We start from the raw sequence: 11,710 nt of genomic DNA, 5'->3' as shown, positions 1-11,710 counted from the left end.
CCCTTCCTCCTTCGCCACGACCTTCCGTTTGACTTTTCTCCTTTATCTTCTCCGGAGACGACAGCGTCATTCATCAGCCTTCATTTCTGTGGCTGGAATTAGCGTATCGACTCTAAAATTTGCTTCCTTTTAGGTGCACCGCACGCCCCGGAATATTCTAACCAGGGATCCACGGTCGACACGGGAAAGACCTTTCATGGCCACCGAAAAAATTCTCCTTTTCTCTCTCGCTGGGTCCGAAAAGTCTATTTTAATAACATCCCACATTTTTTTTTTTATTTTTTAAAAAGAGGGGGACAAATTAGAAGCGCGTCCAAACAGCCCGGGAGAAGGGGCTCGGGTTGGGGAGACGTCATGGGAATTGTTAGCAGGTTTCTAGGAGGCGACGTCGGAGCCGGCCGCACGGAAAGACTCCCACTTTTCATCCCGGCGCCGTGAAGAAAGGAAAATGGATGCTGTCTCCGTGGACCATGAATTAATCATGAGCCTTTTCAGCCACCTATTTTTAATTAGCTACAGAGTCTGTCAATTTCTTTTCCAGGCCTCTCTGCAGCTGGGTCTAAAGGACGCCAATCTCCTTTGGAGGCTAAAATCACTCTCTCTCTCTCTCTCTCTCTCTCTCTGTATATATATATGCATTTGTCTGCAAAATTTATAGCCGTTTTCCAAATGGATTAAAAAAAAAACTGAAATAAAATTACTTGGCACGTGCTGAAGGCTTCCAAAGGCTAGATTAGAAACCGGCGCAGGATCTTGTAGGATCAATGACCTTCGGGAAATAAATGACCCTTGAAGACGGCCAAAGAGTCCTTGGTTTCCAAAACGGAGCAAAGGAACCGGGAGATCCTTTGGAAGAACAAAAGGAGCCAGTGCCTCTGTTCAGCTGCTCCGCTTTAGGGATGAGGAAGTAGAAGCCCAAGCTTTTAGCCACAGAGGATGCGCCTTCCACAAAGAAGCAACCTCAGCTGTCGGTTTAAATTTAACAGGGAAAAAAAAAATGTGTGCTAGGAGGTCACTGTCTTTGAGGGTCGTTATGAAGGACACAAGCAATAATAAGGGTGGCGAGGATGTGGGGGGAAAGGTGCACTCGTACGCTGCTGGGGGGACCGCAAACTGGGGCAACCACTCTGGAGAGCAGGACGGAGCTTCCTCCGAAAACTGGGAATGGAACCACCATCTGACCCAGCTGTCCCACTCCTTAGTCTATACCCAAAGGACTTAAATCAGCACATACTACACAGCCACATCCATGTTTATAGCAGCTCAATTCACAATAGCAAAGCTATGGAACCAACGTAGGTGCCCTTCAACAGATGGATGGAGAAGGAAAATGTGATGTATTTGCACAATGGAATATTACTCAGCCATAAAGAAGAATGAAATGATGGGATTTGCTGGTTAATGGATGGAACTAGAGACTACCATGCTAAGTGGAATGAGCCAATCCCGAAAAACCAAAGGCTGAGTGTTCTCTCTGATATGGGGAAGTTCATCCGACATAAGGGGTGGGGGATCAAAAAGAAGAAGACAGTAGAGAGGTCAGTGACGTAGATAAAGAGGCATGAACGGAAGGAAAGAGGGACGGGGTACGGAAACACAGTCGGATCATCTGACCTAACTTTCCTGTTTGCGTCTAGGTATATGCAAAAGTCCGTCAAGCGCATCCACAAGTCACTGAGTGGAAAAACACATCTAGGAGCTGGGTGTGGTGACGCACGCCTATCCTCCCAGCAGCTCAGGAGGCTGAGGCAGGAGGATGGTGAGTTCAAAGCCAGCCTCAGCCAAAGGGAGGCCCGGAGCAACTCAGTGAGACCCTGTCTCTAAATAAAATCTAAACAACACAGGATTCGCAGTGTCCAGAACGCACATTGTTTGTAGGTAAATACTATTCCATTATTTCTAAAGAGCATCTGGGTTTTGGTATCTGCACGGGGCTTCCCAGAACCAACCTCCCGTGGACGCCGGGGGGTGGGGGGGTGCTTTTTCCAATTAACCCAATGAAATGACCTTGACATTCACGGGGACCCTTGGGCCCATCCTCTGGCCGTTCTGTCTCTAGAGCCCGAAATCCCGAGGTCCTGCAGATGAGGGGACTGACGTCTTTGGACTCTTTGACCAAACTAGGGAGCCGTCCCTAAGAGCTGGACTTTGAGAGTTGGACACTGAATAAAATGCTCCTCGCAACGTCAAAGGGAATCACCATGAGACCCATTCTCTACTATCAGGTGTAATCCCCCGAGTTACCGAAAACACAGACTCAAAAACACAGACGGCCTATTCTTCACCACCATCGCCCAAAGGTGGAGGTCACCCACGTGTCTGCCAAGAGAGGGACCGACAGGCAGAAGACATTTCATCCGACACCGCGGAATAGTATTCAGCTGTGCAAAAGGATGCAGGTTCAGAAAGAGAGAACAGATGGGAAGTCACTGTGTAGGCGAACTGGTTCTGGCCCATGGATCGTGGTCAGAGGATCGAATCTTCAAGGCAATCAATGCTCACCCACGGTTCATCTGTCTAATTCTGGGAGCTTCTTTACTTTTGCAACTGGAAAAAAAAAAAATCCCTTCCGGGCGGATTGAGCAAGACTACCCTGGCTCTCTGCCCGGGGCAGCTCAGAACTGATGAGTCACGCGACCTGTGGGATCCAGGCGCCCAGGACTTGGAAATGCCGCATTCACGAGCTGCACAGTCACCTGGACTCATCTGCAATTGGAACTTCCTGGCACCGTTTCCAAATTGCTGAAGGGGCTGACTCTGCCTTGGAATATGCAGAGCGCCCGACGTGACCCAGCCTGCCACCAAGGGCCAATCAATGCCTTTGCAAAACCTCAAGATGCTCCGGGGCTGCTTTTCCCACCTGTATAATGGGACTCAGGACTCCCAGCCCCCCCCCTCCCCCAGGGTTCAACTGGGAAAAATCCTCACACTGAAAAGGTTAATAGTGCAGAAAAAAAACAACACAGCTTTTCCGTACTTCAGGGGCACAGAGACATGCCACACAATCTTTGTTCGATGTTCAAAGCCCCCCAGTGAGACCAGGCACGGTGGGCGGTGCACACCTGTCATCCCAGCGGCTCAGGAGGCTGAGGCAGGAGGATGGCCTCCAGTTCAAAGCCAGCCTCCGCCAAACGGAGGCCCTCAGCAGCTCAGGGAGACCCCGTCTCTAAATAAAATGCAAAATAGGGGCTGGGGACGGGGCTCAGGGTTGAATCTGTGGTTATCAAAAAAATCCCAAACCCAAACCAAACTCCAGGCATCCGTGTGTATACATGGATGTACATATATGCACATATACACAATGGCACACCAGGGGTCCCCCGTGGGTGGGCTGCAGGGACACTTGGGTGCACAGAGAGCCCCTGCAGACAGCACCGGAGGTGAGCTGTGCCCTGTTAGGACACGGTGCATCCTGTCACTTGTAACCCACGGGAAGCTCCCCTGACTCAGAGTCCCCCCAGGCTGATCCCCTGCCCAGCCACGGAGCCCTGACTTCCACCCTGCAAATTCTGCCTTTGCTTTTCCGTGCCGTCCGCAAGAAGCTGCCCACGTAGCGAAAACGCTTAGGTTATTTTTTAAATCGTGCTTTTTACTACTGCATGATCACGATACAGAATAATCAGGGTGGAAACGTTGCCGCTCAGCAAACTTATGATGGTTTTCTCTTTGGTACTGGGGACGGAGCCCAGGGGTGCTTGACCACGGAGCCACATCCCCAGCCCTTTTTACACTTTCTTTCGAGACAGGGCGTCTGGATGTGGCTTAGGGCCTCCCTAAGTTGCCAAGGCTGGCCTCCAACTTGTGAATCTCCTGCCTCAGCCTCCCAGGCAGGGTGCGGGGATGACGGGGCATGTGCACCACTGTGCCTAGCGTCCCTGCCAACTTTTAAATCCTTGCTGTATTTGAGTTTTAAACAGATGCCTGACATTCACCATTCATAGGAGTCATATCTAGAGATTTCTGCACCCTGATGTCACCGGCGATCACGTCATCATCACACTGTCAAGGAAGACCGGGTAATTTTCCCACGGGGACATTCTTGCTAGTGTCAATACGGACACCAGCTCTTGGGGACCGTCTATCGAGGATCGAGCATTTGGCAAAACAGAGAGAGAGGGCATGCAGAACAGGGCCACGGAAGGGGGCGATCTTTCTATAAAATAGTTTGTCTCCGACACCCTTCCAACTCCACCCGGTAAGTGGGCATGACACAGGGGAGGTAACGGGTAAGCGCACGGAATCTCTTAACACCCAAATATGATGTCGCGTGGGCACAGAGCGGACGTCGAAATTCACTGTGGACTCCCGTAAAGCTCAGCCGTCTAATCTGGGGGGTCTAATTGCCTACATTGAATGTCTCAGCGTCTCTCTTTGGAGAAAAATGTCACATATCCAGTTGGCGCCTAATTCACGTTCAGCATGCGTTGCCAACATCAGCTTAACGTTCACTTAACGGAATTTGTACGAATTTTCAGAAAACGGACAGATTTCTAAGCCTCATACTCATCCCTCAGCAAACCGAGTCCTTTAGTGGAGATGCTCGAAAGGACAGGGAGACGCAGACCTACACAATGGGATGAGGATCAGAAACAGAGACCACAGTCTACAAGGAACGCAGCACAGCGTGTTCACAAACACGTGTCTCCGTGCTCCTGGGCTTAACACCAGTAAATTCTATGTGTGCCTCTTAATCAAGGACAAAGGTCTGTCCTTTTTCCTGTTTCTTTAGGATACAGATTCAGGGTGTCCACAATAAGTTTGGAATCTGCATCTTTAAATTTCTATTTTTTTTTTTTGGTACCGGGGATTGAACCCAGGGACGCTCAACCCCTGAGCCCTGTCCCCAGCCCTGTTTGGCATTTTATTTAGAGACAGGGTCTCCCTGAGCTGCTTACGGCCTCGCTTTGGCGGAGGCTGGCTTTGACCTCTCGATCCTCCTGCCTCAGCCTCCCGAGCCAATGGGATGACAGGCGTGCGCCACCGCGCCCAGCCGACGTCTTTAAAATTCAAGAAAAACTTGCAAAGTGGAAAGAAACAATAAAAGGAAGCACAAGTACTATTCATTCCCATTCACAATACTTTTTTTTTTTTTCCTACCCAAATAGCAACCAGGGACATCCGTGTGGTATCCCGTTTGGAGGCTGAGGTCCTGAGGCTGGACCCAGCAGGTTCATCAACTTGTGTTTTTCTTTATGCAAAGCTGCAATACAAATCTATGAGCCAAAGAAATCAAAGTCCCGAGGCTTCTTTGGAGGCGCTACAGGGAGGTGAGTAGCTCAGACGCCCTGGTTTTATTTTCTCTGTTCTATCTCAGAATCTCCCTGGCACAGAGGCCGACGGTGGTGACAGCGTGACAGCGCTCCAACTCACCCGCGGACGTCTGTCTTCATGCAGGCTGCTCCCAGGATCCCCAGGGGGGCAAGGTTGTCACATTATCGCCCAGCCAGGAGCTCCCGCCGTGTGAGTGTCCGCTGGACAAGCCTGGCCCTTTTATGGGGCCGTGCCTGCTGCGAAAGTCATCGCCAGGTCACGGACCCGGCCATCGATCATGGAGAAGCTATGTGGCTGCCTGCGTGCCGTGCCGTCCCTGCCTGGCCTCACGCCCCACCAACGTGCCTCCGATGTCAGTCAGAGATAAGGTGCGCTTCCCGACCCGCCGCCGTCCCCTGCCGCCACCGGGATTCCCCCACGGGCTCTGGGGACCTTGGGGGCAGTGGGGACGCACACCAGGTCCCCCGAGAGGGTCTCCTGAACACGCTGCACTTTGCATTTCTTGCAGGAAAACACTGTGTGTGTGTGTGCACCCGAGGTGTGACCAGGGCTGCACACAGGGCCCCCCGCTTGTCCTCCGTGAAGACCCATCGCGGGGGGTGGCTGCAGCCAGGGCCCGGCTCCCCGTGATCTGCTCAGAGTCTCGGAGGCACCTCAGACAGTTCCGCTGGACCCAGCCCAGAGAGCCCCGAGGAATTCATTCTCTGGTGCACACACCCAGGTGAGGCACTGGCCGTGGGCGCCGAGCAGGGAGGGGTGCTGGCCGCGGCTGACGAAATGCCCAGGGAGGCTCCCTCCGGAGCCAGACTGGACTGAACTCGGCCTCTGCTTTCCTCTCTCTGCTTCCTGCCACCGAACAGGGCTCACTTGCAATGACTCTGCCTGCCGCTGGCACTGGGCCTGCCTATGGCCAACGTAACGCGGCTGGCGATGACCTGTTTCCATTCTTTACATTTTTTTTGTTTGTACCAGGGATTGACCTCAGGGCCCCTCGACCCCTGAGCCCCGTCCCCAGCCCTATTCTGCATTTGATTGAGAGACAGGGTCTCCCTGAGCGGCTCAGGGCCTCGCTTTGGCCGAGGCTGGCTTGGAACTGGCCATCCTCCTGCCTCGGCCTCCCGAGCCGCCAGCATGGTCCAGGATTCTCCTCTCTGTCCTCTGTTGGAGGCCCACCCTGCTTCCTCCTCCCAAGGACGCTTTTATTATGACTAGTTCTGTTTTCTTTTTTGGAATAGGCATTGGAGCGGTGGCCTCACTAAGCAAGCACCGAGCCAACCCCTAGCTCTATTTTTTAAATTTATTTGGAGACAACGGTCTCCCCACATTGTCCAGGATGGCCTCAAACTTGGGATCCTCCTGCCTCAGCCTCGACGGTTGCTGGGATCCCAGCTGGGGGCTGCCATAGTCCACCTCCCAAGACTTTCTGTGAAAGGAAGGTCTATCCGAAGGCAGACCTTCCTCCTCCCTGGTTCCCAGCGGCTCTGGGAGGCCCTCTGACCATGCCCTTGTTGGACAGGTGCTGGAAATGCACTCTATGCTGGCTCATTCGGACCTTCACCGGTACCGAGTCAGACAGCGGGTGAGGCTCTGTTCGCTGGGTGCCCCCAGAAACGCACGATCAGATCCAAAGCTCCGAAACCGGGAGCCCAGATGGACCTTTTTTCTTTATAAGTCGATCACCGTGGGCATTTTGTGATAGTAACGGAAAGCTAACACGGCTTCTCAGTGTCCTGCCCGTGGCCTGGGGACCCTCCTTAGCTACTGAAATGAAGGTGACAAGGTCGCACGGGGTGGGGGGGGGACCCCAGGGAGACCCCCTCCCTCCCAGAATCCGGCTTCCACCCTTACTAGTGACATGGCAGAGGCCCCATCAGAAAAGCAACACGGAGAGTTGTGAGCCCTCCCGGTGGCTTGAGTTTTAATTATCGTTCCGTTCCTGGGCTTGTACACGGGCCCAGTCACGGCGCTCCCCCCTGATACATGGCCTTCTGCCGTTGGAAGTTATAGCTTTATTATTAAAGCAGAAAAACCAAGTCCTCGTAAATTACCTTTCTTTAAATAGCCTTCCCGCCCGTCGGACTCCGGGAAATTGATGGCCTCTGCGGTGGTTTTCTAGAGTCGTTTAAATAGCCCCAGGAAATGGAGCTGAAATACAGGCTTCCTAAACGCTGTTCTCTATACGTGAATACCAGGGCCCGGGACAAACAGAGCCAATGAGATGTGCCCACAAAAGAGCAAGAAGGCACACACTGTCCCTGCGAGAGCCTGCCACTTCTGTTATACGACGTTTCCTATTATACAACCCACGCAATTAGTATTGGTTTAAATATACAGAGGCACACACGGACCTCAGTACCTTGGATGCAAGGTTGTGAATTTCTTATGTAACCACACACGTGTGTGTCTCTATGCAAGAGGCCCCTGACTTGGGATGCTTGCATTGTTTTCTTATTTTATTTTATTTTATTTTTTTATAAGTGTACAATGATGTGAACGTGATGGACATCCAGTAGAACCGTACCCCAAAAGCTGGACTGGATCTTATTCCTGGGCCAGTGAGATTCTGACGGCTCGGGAGGCAGAGGCAGGAGGATCCTAAGTTGGAGGCCAGCCTCAGCAACCAGCAGGGCCCTAAGCAACTGAGTGAGACCCTGTCTCAAAATCAAAAATAGAAAGGTATGAGCCAGGCAGGGTGGTGCACACCTGTAATCCCAGCGGCTCGGGAGGCTGAGGCACGAGGATCGCAAGTTCAAAGCAACAGCGAGGCCCTAAGCAACTCAGGGAGACCCTGTCCCTAAATAAAATACAAAATGGGGCTGGGGACAGGGCTCAGTGGTTGAGTACCCTTGAGTTCAATCCTTGGTTACCACCCCTTCACCCTTCAAAAAAGAGGTCTGGCAATATGGCTCAGGGGTGAAGCACCCCTGGGTTCAATCCCTGATACCCCCTCAAAAATCGGCTGGGATCATAAATGCAGTAAATGTATTTCCAACTGAAGACGTTTTCAATTGACTAAAGATACAATCCCATTATGAATGAGGAAGATATGAATCTGGTACGTGGTGCATATATTTATATATAAATGCATGATATATATCAAATGTATATGTAAATATACACAAGGCACGTATGCCACATAAATGTGCATTAGTTTATAAAGTATATCTATACACTTATACGTATCTATTTGACGTCTACGTGTAACCCAGGCATCAGCATATGACATATGGTATATGTAACTAACATGTAGTATGTGTAAATACACACCATATTGAAATGAAATACAATTAATTTGCATACAACATTTTTCTTAATTTTCTTAAAAGCAGACACGTTACTTTTTGTATGTTATATAACACATCTCACATAACACGTAACACGGTATTTGCACGTCATTAAACGTATCTAAATTACCCGCGAAGGCATATGCGCCTTCAGGTTTCTCGACGTCCATCGATTTTGAACTTGTAAAATAAACGTGCATGTGACTGTGTCTACGCATACGCACGTACACACGCCCACATCCCATTACCCTTAGTGTTCTCCAAATTTCAGCTATGGGAGGGCCGTCAAAAGACGGAGAATCTGTGAATTTCACTCGGTGAATTTACTCTGTGATTTCCCGTGTGATTGATGTTCCTGTTCCTGGCCCACATCCCAAGTTCTTAGAAATTGACAGCTTCGAGATATCCGGTGCGGGGGGGGGGGGGGGGGGGAGACGGGATTTGAAAATCAAAAGGAAGCCTAAGTGTGAGTTGCCTAGGGCCTCCACTAAGTTGCGGAGGCTGGCCTCCAACTTGCAATCCTCCTGCCTCAGCCTCCAGAGTCCCTGGGATCACAGGTGTGGGTCACTGCACCCCGCTCATCTGGCATTTCTAAAGGGTGTTTGAGGGATCCAAAATCAGTGGGACATTAATAGCTAGAGATGGTGCATGAAGGTCCCCGTTGGCAAGTCTGGGAAATCTGAAGACAGTCTTTGGCCACAGGAATGGGAGTTGTGTAATGAGCATGTGGCTTGTGGGTTGCCGACGGACGGACGGAGCCTTATCTAAGGCTGCCCAGGCTGACATGAGCAAGCTGGGGACAAGGACGTCCAACCACAGCCCTGCCCTTCCCTGATGTCAGCCTGCAGTGGGCAACACAGAGACCAGGGATCGAGCAGAAAACCAGCCACAAGAAATGTTGCATTGCCTGCTTCGCAGGACGGTTGACGGAACGAGACGTGAATGACACGGGGTGACCCCTAGCCACCTGAGGGCTTGTGGCTACTTGTACGCAATTTCTGAAATAAGGAGACCATTTTTTTCCCCCGGAGCGACGAAAGGTTCTTGCATCATCCTGGACTCTCGGCACGTGCCGTTTAGAATATTTCTTTTTATAAAAAAAAAAGAAGAAAAAAAGATTCACGATTGCATCATAATCGTGCGCGACAGTGGAACCCGTTGCGACACATCCGTGCATGCCGCAACAGAATAATCTGGAAAACTCCGTTCCCTTTGGAATACTCCTTATGTAACTCTGGGTGCAAACGCGGACTCCACGCCAGGTTGAATGGGAAGCAATGTTGCAAGGCACTGAGTTGCACGTGGCACTCACACAGGGAGAGGGAATAGGGGAGCCGGGGCCTAAAGGGGAGGCAGAGAGGTGCTCCCCAGCCCTCCCAGTCCCACCTACCCACCCGGGTGGACCCGCGGCCTTTGACCCTTGCCCATTGCAGAAGCGTGCTGGAGGGAGGAAAGCAAACAGGAGACTTGCAGGAGACAGCGGGTCCCAGAGATAAGCAGTGAACACCCAGTTCTGAGTGTTTCAGGGTGACAACACGTTTCAAAGTCTTCCCAACTGCTTTCCTGAGCTAAAAGTCACCTGGCTCAACCCGACTGTCCCAACGGCATGTCCGCATGTCTCCAGTGACGGATGCACCCTCCTGGGAAGCCGTAAAGCCCCGACTCCTTCTGTCACCTACCCAGGGCGCCATCTTCCTACCCAGAATAGGAGCCCTCCCCGTGCAGGATGGATCCACTTCTCTGCAGATAAAGGGCAGCTTGCTGGTCCGAGGTCTCCCGCCTGCCTCCTTCCTGGGCCCCCGGAGCTCACAACCTCCCTCCCTCTCCAAGGCGCCAGGCAGATGCAGGCCTCTCCCGACTTGCAGCTGGATCCCATCCCGATAAACCCGTCCCTAAGGTGAGCCCAATGCACCGAAGGCATCCAACCTCCCCCGAACCGCCCGCCCGGCTTCTCCACCCAGCACCCTGGGGAACCGTCCAGCACCCTGGACAGAGAGCAGCTTCCTCCTGCATGACACTGGCTCCTCCCAGGTGACCTTCAGGCCAGGACGGCATCCAGGAGCACTTAGCAGCTGTCCAAATACAACAGGTAACAGGCACCCACAGGCTTGGAACCCAGGACGCAGAAGTAAACTAAGACTCTACAAAGGATGTGATGCACGTTCAAAAATGTACACCAAGGAACAAGTGGCGTCCGTAAGTTTATAGAGAGTGTGACAAAAGATGGCGCATCTCTGTTCCACGGGGGACTTTTTTTTGGAGCCGGGGATTTGAACCCAGGGCCTTGTGCCTGCGAGGAGGCAAGCTCTCTACCCACGGAGCTGCAACCCGAGCCCTGTTCTGCCGGCATTTCACGTGCTTTGACAGTATTGTACTGTGGCTTCCTGGATCCTATCTGCTGCATCTTAAAGCCATTAGGAAAAGCAAGCCCCTTGTCCCATGAGGAAAACAGAATTTTTTTGCCAACATAGACTGTGATTCTCAGAAGGAAACGATGATTCCTACCTCTGCATGGGAGCCGTCCATGTTTGGCTGAGAGTCATAAAGGAGCTAAAGTATGGTGCACAAGACCTATGACCCCAATCGAGCTTTTGAGAGAGAAGCCTTCATCATCATACTGGATTATTTGAATTTTTTTTTTATGGTGTGTGTGTGTGGGGGGGGGTACTTAACCACTGAGTTACATCCCCAGCCCTTTTTATATGATATTTAGAGACAGGCTCTTATTGAGTTGCTCAGGGCCTTGCCAAGTTGCTGAGGCTGGCCTCCCACTTGTTACCCTCCTGCCTCAGCCTCCAGAGCCGCTGGGATTGCAGGCATAAACCACTGTGCCCTGCGGTGGGTTCCACTTTCAAGAGCTGCCTTCCATCTTATGCATGCAAGGGATGTTTCAGAAGAAAGAGGAAAAGGAGCCTTTAAAACAACAGTGCGCTAGCTTCTGAGAGTATAAAGATGCGTAGAAAGATATACTCCTTAAAAAACAATGGCATGCACCACGTGTTCACGTCTGGGGGACAATAAAGATGAGAGCCGCGCGTTTCTGTGATGTTCTCCTCTGCAGTTCACAAGAGGCAACTGCATTTCACAGAAATCGCCTCCCGCGATCGCTGGCCCGAGCTGCAGTACACGAAATCAGACTCCAGCTATTGCGTATT

This window comes from Ictidomys tridecemlineatus, unplaced genomic scaffold, assembly GCF_052094955.1.
Source record: "Ictidomys tridecemlineatus isolate mIctTri1 unplaced genomic scaffold, mIctTri1.hap1 Scaffold_552, whole genome shotgun sequence".
Lineage (NCBI taxonomy): Eukaryota > Metazoa > Chordata > Mammalia > Rodentia > Sciuridae > Ictidomys > Ictidomys tridecemlineatus.
This window is presented reverse-complemented; position numbering follows the sequence as displayed.